Source organism: Lagenorhynchus albirostris, chromosome X (assembly GCF_949774975.1).
Source record: "Lagenorhynchus albirostris chromosome X, mLagAlb1.1, whole genome shotgun sequence".
Lineage (NCBI taxonomy): Eukaryota > Metazoa > Chordata > Mammalia > Artiodactyla > Delphinidae > Lagenorhynchus > Lagenorhynchus albirostris.
In genome coordinates, this window is record NC_083116.1 from 9,563,402 (window position 1) to 9,576,412 (window position 13,011).

The window sequence follows — 13,011 nt, forward strand, 5'->3', positions numbered from 1 at the left end:
GACACACACATAGAGAATGGACGTGTGGACACGGTGGGGGGGAAGAGGGATGGAACGAATTGGGAGATTGGGATTGACATATGTACACTACCATGTGTAAAACAGATAGCTAGTGGGAACATGCTATACAGTGCAGGGAGCTCAGCTTAGTGCTCTGTGGTGACCTAGATGGGTGGGATGGGGTGGGGGAGGTCCAAGAGGGACGAGATATATGTATACATATAGCTGATTCACTTCGTTGTACAGCAGAAACTAACACAACATTGTAAAGAAACTATACTCCAATTAAAAAGTAAAAGATATATGCACACCAAAAAAAATTAGCAAATATTTTCTCCAAGTTTGTAGCTTGTCATTTAATTCTCTTAATAGTGACTTTCTCAGAGTAAAGATTTTTTTTTACACATTTTGATTAAGTTCTGTTCATTCATTTTTTTCTTTTATGGGCCATGCTTTTGGTGTCATATCTAAGAACTCTTCACCAAGCCCTAAGTTCCACATATTTCCTCCTATGGTTTCTTATAAAAGCCTTATAGTTTTAAAGTTTACTTTTAAGTCCATGTACAAATTTTAGTTAATTTTTAATAAGGTATGAAGTTTAGGTTGAGGTTTAATTTTGTTTTCCGTATGGATGTCCAGTTGCTCCAACAACATGTGTTGAAAAGTCTGTTCTTTCTCCATTGATTTGCCTTGTTGAACATCTGTTGTCTATGTATGATTATCTATTTCTGGACCATCTGTTCTCCTGAGTGATTTTTAACGTTGCTAGTAACGCCAGTCTGAAGGTGGGTTCTACTGACTGGTGAGACGTGAGGTGCCCTTATTCTGCCAGAGGGTGGCCTAACAGATGGAGCTGATTTTCATTGGATGTACAGTTCTCTAATCTGATGTGGGGCTGGGATTTGAACTAAAAGAGGATTCAAGAACAGACATTCGGTTGGCATTGAGCCGTGAGGGATCAAATTCTTCACTCCATCCCCAACTCCAAGTATATGACTTGAGTTGTTTGGACCTGTTTTTGCAAGCATATAGATCTGCCAGGGAAAATTGACTTCCTATATTGTTACATGCTATGAAGAATTTTAAGGAAAAAGATGATTGACTCTCTTTGTCCCGAGCAACTTTTCCCCCTTTACGTGCCCCCACTGACTTTCCACTGGGCAAAGGCATAGTTCCCTCCATCTTATCAGCCTCTCCCTGCTGTCTCCTGGCTCCTCAGGAGGTTGAGGAGCTCCTTCCTCTGTCCTCCCACAGACTTTTACAGAGTTTCTTCGAGCAGGAAGGGGTCCTGTCTGCTCCATCTCTGCGCCACCAGCACTCAGGGCAGTGTCTGGCCCTCTGGAGATACTATGTGTTTGCTGTTCTTGAATTTGTTCCTGATTATTTTTGAACAAAATAAACAGTATGAGACATTTATAAAACCTCTTCTAGAGTGAGGGGGAAACTGGACGTTGCTGTATGGGATTTGGACTGAGAGTCAGGGACCTGAGTTTTAACCCCACCCACCACAAAGCAGTTGTGTGACTTAAGTAAGTCCTTTCATTTCCTTCTGGGTTGCTATGTTCTTATCTGGAAAAGGAGGAGATTGGATGAGAACAGGCGTTGCAAAGTCAAGGCCTGCGGGGGTCAGACAGGCAACATAAATTAATGAAATATAATGGGTATAAGAAAAAGTAGCTGCAGAAACTCATTGATAAGTGACAGTTGGCAGCCCCTGGTAACCACCAGCCTACTCTCTGTTTCTACGAGTTTGGCTCTTTAGATTCCACATATAAGTGAGATCATACATATTTGTCTTTCTCTGACTTGTTTCACTTAGCTTAATGCTCTCAAGACTCATCCATCTTGTTGCAAATGGCAGGATTTTCTTTTTTCTCATGTCTGAATAGCATTCCATTGTGTGTGTGTGTGTGTGTGTGTGTGTGTGTGTATCTGCTTTATTCATTCATTCATTGATGGACACAGGTTGTTTCCACATCTTGGCCGTTGTGAATATATGATCTGCCCTTCTTTGAGCCCCGACAATGTCCCCTACCCCTCTTTAACTGTCTCTCTTGCTCATGCCATATCACATGCTATTTCCCATGGAAGCTACATGTCAGTTCATCGGGGTGTCCCTCACAGCTCAGTGCCTGGCCCAGGGAAGGAGCTCAGGAGATGATCAGGGATTTCAATGGGGAACATGCTGAGGAGTGGACCCTGGCGTCCCCATGAGCTTCTCTGGTGCGGGCATCCAATGCTGGGCTCCTAGGGGCAGAATGCATTCTGGCTGCAAGTGCGTCTGGATGTCCAGTAATATGACACGGATGTCTTCATGACTTTGGCTGTTTCTGGGGGTGACATCATGGGATTCTGTCACCATTTGTAATCCTTGTTATCTGTCAGCAGTGCACCCACAATTTTTCTCATGATCAGATTGATCCTGGTGAAATGTAAGCATCTTCCCACGTAAGGATAAAATAAATTTAACTGCAGACTTCTGTTGAAACAACCATTATTAGTGAAAATCATATTTTTCCCTATCATTGCCAGTGGGTAATTGTCATTGATCCTAGAGCCAAGCTCATCCCGAGTGAGAACTTTGCTAATTCTAGGTCCAGTTTTTGGAAAACCGGACATCTGTCTGCCCTTACTTTCCTCCGTGTCCTGGAATCCCCCCAGCAGAGCATGTGGAATCCATGTTCTCCTCTGTGACATCCTGACAGCTTTGTAAATGACAGCTCTTGATTCTGATTGAACCGAAAGAGCTTCAGAGGGAGTGTGTGAACCTTAGGTGAAAGGTGGATTGTGTCCTCTGTGTAAGGAACAGAAGGGGTCTGTTAGAAATGGAGGTCTGTGTATGTTCATCCAGTGGCCCATTGGAGCCCGCTGTTCTGTTGAATGTAAATGAGAAAGAACCGCCACCCATCCTACCTATACTTATATGTTCCTGTGTTAGAAATATATGCTTTATAAAGTGCAAATGTTCTATTAAATGTGAAGTGCTATACAACAGAAAATATCATACTTATGTGTAAGTAAATAGTAGGAAAAAGTTGCTTATAATGATTGGAAAGCAATTCTAAAACAAAGTTTTCAATGCATCTTAAATGTTTATGTTCCTGGGGTAGTGAACTCAATAGTCTCTAACCGAGGTAAGTATGCCTGGCCAATATGTTGATATCTGCCAAGTGCACCCATTCAGAATAGCCATCAGCTGGAGAGGAAAGTAAACCAGGGTAAGTGAGAAGAGCTGACTTCAGGCTGAATGTGGGCTGCACAGTAGTGATGTGGGTTATGCGTGGAGCCATGGGGATCATCTTTTATGCCAGCGAGGCTATTATTGGCTTTATGACATTTCTGCTTGGTACTGTAATTTCCTGAAAGATAATTTAATTAAGGCTATAGAAATTGATCAAATGATTTTTTTAAATGTCAAACAGTTTAATCTTTATAGTAATAAAACCCCTTCTTGGTGGATTCACATGGGTTAAGGGACATGACACCTTGGGGTTCACCTTGGAGACATGTGTGGACCGCAGACCTAAGTGCCTCTGTCTTTGAACTGACCTTCAGGTGGTGCTTTTCTGTTTGGAGTTCAGAAGGCCTTGGAAAGATGATTGAGTCTAAAATATGAGTAAAACAGGAAGCTCTTCTCATCAGGATACATGTGGGGGTAAAGAAAAATGTGGGGCAAATTTCAATTCTGTACTATTCTAGGTTTTTATCTACACTGTCACTGGTAACATGACAAAATTAAAATAGGAAATATTCTAAATATTGATAGGCAAAAACTTTTTGTTTGTTTCGCCCTCTATTCACATTTAATAAATGTTGATATTTAGCCACATTTTTAAAAGTTTTTTTTTTCTTTTTTTGCAGAAAATGTTACCGTTAAAGCCTCTTTTTCTACCCCACTGGGATCCCATTTCCCTGCAGCTTTCCTAGAGGTAGCCAGTCTTCCAAAGTTGTGTTGTTACATACATGTTGTTGCATTTGGCTCCCGGCTATGTGTCATGAACAATAACTAGTATTATTTTGTGAGTTTAAAACATTTATGGTAATGTTCTTACTCAGTAATCCATCTTTCTTCAGCTTGCTTTATCACTCAAAATTACGTTTTTAGGATTTATCCTTATTAATTGATGTAGAGCTAGTTTCCTTACCTGCTCTATTAATTCCTTTCAATGAATATATCATAATATATCCATTCTCTAATTGACGGGAGTTTAGATTGTTTCCACCTTTTCGTTTTACAGACAGAGCTGTTGTGTACTTCTTTGGGCTTGTTTCCATGTGGACATGTGAGCTTCTCAAAGGTACAGTTGTAGACGTGGATTTCTGGGTCTTAGACAAACATCATCCACTTTGGTAGATGTTGCTGAATTGCTCTCAATTTACACTTCCAGAACCGTGTATGAGAGTTCTCGTTGCTCTGCATCTTCTCCAACTCTTGGCATTATCAGGCTTTTACATTTTGCTAATCTGATAGATTGAAAGGTATCTCATTGTGTTATTGATTTATACTTCTCTGGATTTCTGGTGATTTATGCTTTTCTTTCTCATGATTGTTGGTCATTTGGGTTTCTTTTTCTATGCATTGCCAGTTTATAGATTTTGCTCATTTTTTGTAGTGGGTTATTTGTTTTTTTCCTTCCAGTTACCAAACGTTCACTATATATCCTGGACACTTAAAAAACAAAAACAGAAACAAAACTACTCTCTCCATTTCTTTTTTGTTTTGCCTTGTTTTGGTTTAAAACAGCAAAAATTAATTTTCTTACAATTCTGGAGTTCAGAAGTCCAAAATGAGTCTTAAAGAGCTAAAATCAAGGTGTCAGCAAGCCTGGCCTCTTACAGCTTCCAGCTCTCTCCATTTCTTGCCTTTAACCTTTGTTTTTTGGTGTCTTGTCACATAAGTTTTAAAATCATGTTGGTCAACATTTTCTTCTCTTTTTGCTTCATGGTTTGTGCTATTGTGTCATTGCCTAGTCTGGGATTATAAAAATAGTGTCTGTATTTTTTCCTAAATCTTTTAAAGTTAAGTGTAATTCTCTTGGAATTCAGTTTTGGATATAGCATGAGTTAGAGATCTATTTTTTCCCCTGTAAATAACCAGTTGTCCCAGGACCATTTAATATATAGTTCAGTCATTTCCCGCAGTTCTGTAATGCTACCTCTGTCACATCCCAAGTTCCTATACACAGAGGGGCTCTCTCTATTATGTTGGTCTAACCCTGCACCAATCCTATTGTGTCTTAATTATAAGGCTTTAATAAATGTCTTCATATCTGGTAGGACAAGTGTCCATCTTATACTGTTTCAATATTGGCTTAGCTGTTTTTTGGCCTTAATTCTTCCATATGAATTTTAAAACCAGCTAAAAATGTTCATGAAAAACCTTTCTGGGACTTTAATATGAATTACATTCAATTTATGTATTAACTTAGGAGGAACTGATGTTGATGTTGAATCCTCTCATCTCTGAGCATGAGATATATCTCTGTTTATTTAGGTCTTAGGACTTTCAGTGAAGTTTCATAATTTGCTTTCATTTAACTCTTGCACCTCTTTCTTTAGATTCATTCCTAGGTTTGTCATAGTTTATTGCTATTGTTAATGGGATCTTTTAAAAATTACATTTTCTAATTCGTTGTTGCTGATAAGGATGCCATGGATGTTTGTATATTAATCTTGTCTCCAGCATTCTTGCCAAACTCTCTTATGACTTTTAATTGTTTGTAGTTTCTCATGGATTCTCTATGTAGACAATCTTATGTGCACATGATTCTTCTTTCTTTTCTCCATTTCAAATCCTTATTTCTCTAACTCCTTTTCCTTTGTTTATTGTGTCAGCCAGATATGTCACACAATGATGAATGGAGTGGTCTTAGAAAAAACATATTTGTCTAGTTCCTGACTTTAAAGGAAATATGTTCCTAAAGTTTATTGTAGGTTTTTAGCAGAAACGGCTTAGTGAAAACTTCCTTCTATTCTTGGTTGGCTAGGTATTTTACTGTACTCTTAAATTGTGAATGGGTACTAAATTTTGTAAATGTTTTTTCTGCATCTATTGTGATAATTAGTCTTTCCTTAATCTGTCAGGGTGGTGAATTACAGTAAGACTTTCTAATGTTGAATCTTCCTTGAGATTCTGGGATAAAACTTACTGGTCATCACAAGCACACATGCACACCATATATATACCATGTGATAAATATGATATATGTGATCATGATATATATGATACATGATTTATATCATATCAAAAAACATATTTTAAAATAAATATACATTTATACACACACCACACTGCTGGATATGTTTGCTAATATCTTATTTAGGATTTTTGCATTGATGTTTTTAACTGAGATTGACCTATTGCTTTCCTTTTTTGTACCGTCTACTTCTAAAATATAGCTTTAGACTGAACTTATAAAGATACGTTCAGCAGCTTTTGTTCTTTTTCTATTTTTTGGTGTCAACTTTGGTAACATATTTTTCTAGGAGATTTTCCATTTCATCTGTTTTTAGCTTTACTGCTTTAAAGTAGAGAATCGAATTCTCATACTTAAAAAAACATCCTCACTGTATTTATAGTTATGGCTCCTTTCCATGCCCAACAGTGTTTCTTTGTGCCTTCTCTTGTTTCTCTTGCTCATTCTTGTTGAATATCTACCTATTTTATTAGTCTTTTTAAAGAATCCACATTTGTTTTGTTCCTATATGTATTGTCTCTTCGTTTTTATTTTATTGATTTGTTATTATGATAGGCAAAATCTTTTAACAGCACAATCTTCTGTTCACTCTCAAAATACCTAAATACCTAGCAATGATTTCCAGAAAAGTGCCCCCAAATAGCCTCTTTGGAATAAAAGAATATTCTTTCAAGTTGTCAGGCCACGGGGTAAAAAGAAATCAGAATGCTTTTTTCTCTCTCTTTGATATGTACAATTGAAGGTATTTCTTACTGCAAACTGATGTTCCATCCATCATGTGGCATTAAAGCATTTTTCATATTAGGCTTAGTAATAAAGGGTCACACTCCACAGCCTTAGGCATTTCAGAGGAAAAAAAACTTAAAGTGTTGAGCATTGTAGGAAATGTCTGAATATTCAGAATGTTTGATTTAAGAGTTCAGGTTTATTTTCTATTAGCATGGAAATGACTTTGAGACGTCTCTTCACGATGCCATATGCGGAAGTACCCATTCGGGAAGGCATGGGGCAGATACATTTTCTTCAGAAAGCGTGTGACGAGGACCATGTCTTATTGGTCTCTGTATCTCTGTGCTCGACAAAGAACACATGCTTCTTCAAGGGTTGTTGAGTGGCTTAACAGTCTTTGTTCTATGGCTTACCTCTGTCTGAAGCACCCTCTTTCCAGGATAATCCCCCAGATTCAACCAGAGACCTTGTTCTTAGGGGCCGACTGGGTCTGGTGTCCGTCCAGGGATGAGTGAATCAGAAAGAGCAAGAGAGCAGCTCCAGCCAGGATGGGCCCTTGCTTGTCATTTTATACTTCTGGGTTGTAAGACCGGTTGGCTAGAATCATAGTGATGAAAATTTAGAGGAATCATAATATTATTAAAAGTGAGAATTATAGAACCACAGCACATTTTCTAAGGTTAGCATCAGTTATCCCAATTCCCTCGTCCCATGAATGGGGAACTGGAGCCTAGAGAGGGCATGTGGTTTATCCAGATGACCAGAGAGAACATGAGACGCAGGGCCTGGAGAACCCGAGTCTTGGTCCTCCCTCACAGTGTAGCACAAGTTATTTGGCTTCTCTGAGCCTCAATTCCCTGAACTGTCAGTGGGAACGGGAATTGGTACCCACCTCCTGCGACTGCTGTGCATCTTGTATCTCTGCTAGGCATCTTCCCTCTGCACATCAGATCCACTCTCTGCCCTTCTCGACCCCCTCTCTATCTTGGCAGGCGGTGTCCTGTGGATTATATCAAGGGTCCCCCGGGACCTCCATTGGGTTTGGCGGCTGGGGAGCCCCAAGGACAGTTGGGGGGAGGAGAGTGGGGGCGGGGTGCTTCATCTCCCGGCTCCCTCCCTGCTAGTCATCGAGGACTGGCTCAGTCTCTTGGAGAGGTCAGTGCTCCTCCCAAGGTCTTAATCCCCTCTCCTCGCGCACCAGGAAACAAAGAGGGAAGAAAAAGTCTCTTGCCTCTTCGGCAGCTCCAGACTTTTCCCCGGACTCACTCCCGGCTAGCCGTGGCGCACTAACCCCCTGCAGGCTGTGTTCACGCCGCCAACCCCAGTCCTCTCCCGGCTCTCCGACCGAAGCCCGAGCCTCAGCTCCCAGCCCCACCCTCCCAGCGGGGGAGCAGACAAGCCTCTCGGGCTGGTGAGTGCTGGTCGGCCCTGATCCTCTGTGCGGGAATCTCTCCGCTTTTCCCTCCGCACCCCTGTGGCTGTGCTCTCCTCTGCGGCTCCGAAGCTTTCCCCTTCCACCACCCGCAGTCTCCGCCGGCGAAGGGGCTTCGTAGTGTGTAGAAACCTTTCCTCCTTCACGGCTCCCTCCCACTGGTGCAGGTCCCGTCCCTATTCTTTTGTCTCTGTTTATTCTTTTTTCTTTTGCCCTACCCAGGTACGTGGGGAGTTTCTTGCCTTTTGGGAGGTCTGAGGTCTTCTGCCAGCGTTCAGTAGGTGTTCTGTAGGAGTTGTTCCACGTGTAGATGTATTTCTGGTGTATCTGTGGGGAGGAAGGTGATCTCCATGTCTTACTCTTCTGCCATCTTCCCGGAAGCCTGCTTCTTTTTTCTTATACTTACAAGTTTGTTGTATTTTTTAGATTCCACATATAAATGATATCATGCAGTATTTGTCTTTCTCTGTCTGACTTTTTTCACTTAGCATAATGCCCTCCAGGTCCATCCATGTGGCCGCAAATGGCAAAATTTCATTTTTTTTTTATGGCTGAGTGGTATTCCATTGTATGTTTTTGTGTGTGTGTGTGTGTGTGTGTATATATATATATATATATATATATATACACACCACATCTTCTTCATCCGTTCATCTGTTGATGGACACTTAGGTTGCTTCCATATCTTGGCAATTGTAAGTAATGGTGCTATGAACATTAAGGTGCATGTATCTTTTCAAATTAGTGTTTTTGGTGTTTTTAGATATATACCCAGGAGTGGAATTGCTGGGTCATTCGGTAGTTCTATTTTTAGTTTTATGTGAAACTTCCACACTGTTTTCCACAGTGGCTGCACAAATTTACATTCCTACCAACGGTGTACCAGGGTTCCCTTTTCTCCACACCCTCACCAGCATTTGTTATTTGTGTTCTTTTTGATGATAGCCATTCTGACAGGTGTGAGGTTAAGATATCAGGAAGAAATAGAAAATATGAACAGATGAACTCTTAGTAATGAAATTGAATCAGTAACTTAAAAACTCCTAACCAACAAAAGTCCAGGTAAATAAATTTAGAAAACAATCATATAAGGGAAGGGAAGTCTGCTATTTACAGCAATTTAAATCATTTTTTGACTTGTCCTATTTGATACAGTCTGCTGACTTTTTTTTCTAATATCATCACATGAAAGATATTCTCACTGCTCATTGCAGACAGGAGTCCAAAAAAAAAGAAACTCTTAGAAATTAGCTTATGAGCATTTAATAAATGAAAGTAATGACCAAAAGACACCATCTGGGATTCACTAAGAAAAATGTAGGTATGCCTTAGTAACAGGATAAGCATACCTCAGTAACAGCATTAGGTGTACCTGTGTAACAGCATTAGGTAGACCTTAGTAACAGCATTCTCTCTGTTTATGAGTGTTTAGACTGTGGTCATGGGAATGCTATAAATTTGTTGCATCTGGGAGTCAGCAGGGCATCGTGATAGGCCTTTATTGATGTTCTGGTGTATGAGATGAAGATGTGTGAGCTGGACAAACGCTGAGCCAGGAATCAGGGCTCTAGTCTAGTTTTTGTCTCATTATTAAGTTGTGGGAATTCCTGTTGGAGAACTCTAGAGGCATACTGCTTCTACCCTTGTCTCCCTCCTTTCTTTTAATTTTTTAACTTTTATTTTGAAATAATTATAGATTCGAAAGAAATTTCAAGGTTATTTACAGGGGCATCCTGTGGACCTCAGGCCTACCACTGGCTGGTTAGCCAGACATTAGGGATAAAGACTAGTTCAGGACTGAGCCCTGAAGATCAGTTTCCTTCCTTAACACTTTATGTCAGGGTCAAGGAGTAAAAGGACTTGGTATTTCTTGGAGGGTGTGTGGGGTGGGAGTGGGGTGAATGGGAAGAGTTGTAATGTGTGTGGGGTGGCAATGACACACTCCCAACAATAAGGCAACAAACACAACATAATTGCCTTCAGGCCACCTACCTCACAGTGATGTGCGTTGTAACCCACTAGGCTATAAGCAGCCGAAGCCCTGAAAAGGACCAAAAACTCATTCTACTCAAAGTAACCAACAGCACCCGCACACACTAAAATAATGTGTTTGGAAACCACAAGTTCAACACTGATTAGTGCACTTTCTTGTTAGCAGTGGCCTGACAAAGGTGGGGCAGTGGAAGTGGTCCACCACACCCCCCAAACCACAGGCAATAAACGGGAGTATTGTCTACAGAGAATTTTAATAAAAGAATAAAACCGAGTAAAAACTGGTCTTCATGTTATCACCTCCATACTTCTGTATGTCTAAGCCAATCAGTGATTAAGTATTCTTCTCCTGGTAAAAAAATCTGTTTCTGTGTGTGGCGGGGGGGGGGTGGGGGTGGGGGTGGGGGGTGGGGGGGGATGGTGGAGTGATTTCGACATCAAATCTAGAGGCTTGAGTTAATCGCATTCCTAGAGTTAATTGTTCAGGGCCCTCTCCTGTTTATTTACTCATTTGTTCCTCTTCTTTTTACCCCCCAATCCCATTTGTCTTCTCATAGGCAATCATTCTAAAACATTTGATGCATATACTTTTCTTTTCATGAGTGTTAATAAAATGTATATTATTGTTTGTGGGCGTTTGTTTTTAATTTATGTATCTGTTGTTAATATTACACTTCATTTCCTAATGTGTCACTGAGCCCCATTTTGAAGATCCATCTGTGTTCCTTATGTGTGTCTAGTCTGTTGTTCCCTTTAAATGGATATGTCAGATACATTATTTTTTATTTGTAAGTTTTAGAAAGGTATTTGCACTTTTAATATTTGTACCTACCCCTTGGTACATGTTTTGTTTGATTTATACCTCAAAGTTTCATTTTCTTTGAAGTGACAGTAAACAGTATCGTGTGTTTAATTTTGGTTTCCACATATTCTGTGTTAGTATATAGAAGTGTGATTGATTTTTAAAATTAGGCTTTTCATTTTGACATAATTATTTAATATTGTGACCAGGAAATTGACATTAATGCAGTCCATCTACCTTATTCAGATTTCACCAGTTTTGTACCTGCTCATTTGTGTGTGTGTGTATTTATGCAGTTTTATCACATGTGGGGATTCCTGTGAGGACCACCCCAGTAAAGATATAGAAGAGTTCCATCAACAGAAGGATCTCTCCTGTTGCCCTTTAATAGCCACACCCGCTTCCCCCTAGAGGAAAGAAAGAAACCAAGGTGATGATAGAACTTGAAACTGTGTGATAGAACAAATGATAAAGGAACTGTATCAGGCAGGGTCCTGATGGGAAACAGATTATACACTCAAACAGGATAATGAGCACTGATTGCGAAGGAATGGGAGAGTGTAGGGAAACCATAAGAAATAGTGACGTAACCTGGGGCTGGAAACAGGAGGGAAACCACTCCGAACCCTAAGCTGGACAGGGAGAAGGAGGAGATAGTTACTGGAACATGGAAAGAACTGTCAGAAAAAAATGTGATGATCTAGGTAAAAGAATAAAACAAGACCACACAAACCTTGCAAGGAGGGAGCCAGGTGAATAAGTACTTTGACTGCATTCTCATCCTTCCCTCCAATAATCCGGAGGGGATTCCCACTGATCAAAAATAAACAGAGAGCAAGAGAGCCCATGAATATAGCCCATGGGTCACACGAGTCAGAGCACAGGGCAGGGTGGAGAAGAGTGGAAAATGGGTCTGGTGATGCAGATGGACGATATACTAACATTGAACTCAGAGAAGCCAACACCTCAGGAGCAGTCACAGTATCTTTCTTTAGCTCTCTGATGTATGGTCATGTGGAAGCAGATTGGACTCGGACTTGTTGAGTGTCATAACTCTGATTAGTAGTATCACAATAAGAAACTTACAGGAAAGTGACATAAACTCCATCAGGCAGTTGATCTGGTTGAGTTCACCCTGGAAAGCTATTTACGAAATGTTCCGTTGTCATTTAAGGACATTTTGCTCTTTCCTGTGGGCATGAATGTCTCACCATGCCTATCACTCTCTACATCAAAATGTCCAACACTTGCAACGATATTTCCCCTGGCAAAAAAAAAGAAAGTTGTGTTCTTTTAAGCTTGATAGCACTTTAAAAAGAAAAGAGTTACTAAATGTAGAAATCTGAACAGTGGCAATGATGTGCAGTGGCCTGACCACTAATTCCCAGTAGGTCAGGACTCAATCTTGTTTGCTGAGGCATCATCAGGACTTAAAATGGAGCCTGACACACAGTAGGCAACAAGTAGATATTTGCTGAATGATTGCACAACCATGGGAAGTGAAGGGTAGCAGGGTAAAGGAGAGAAAGATAGTGACTCATGTTACATGTGGTTCTAGTCCCAGCTCTGGCTATAACTAAATATATCATCTTTGGCTAGTTATATAAATGATCTTGAAGATGATTTCCAGGTATCTAATTCTTTGAGTCTCAATTCAGTCATTACAAGTTTGAGTTTTCAGCTCCTTCTATGAGCATATTGATCTGGGATCAGAAATATCCAAGATATCCAAGGTAATGGATGAGTCTCTCCAGCTGAGGTTTCAATAGAATGCAGAGGCTGGTCTCTACTCAAAGAAAGGGTAGACAGTAGATATACTTATTTTAATTTATATTATTATTTTTGCATTAAACCAGCTT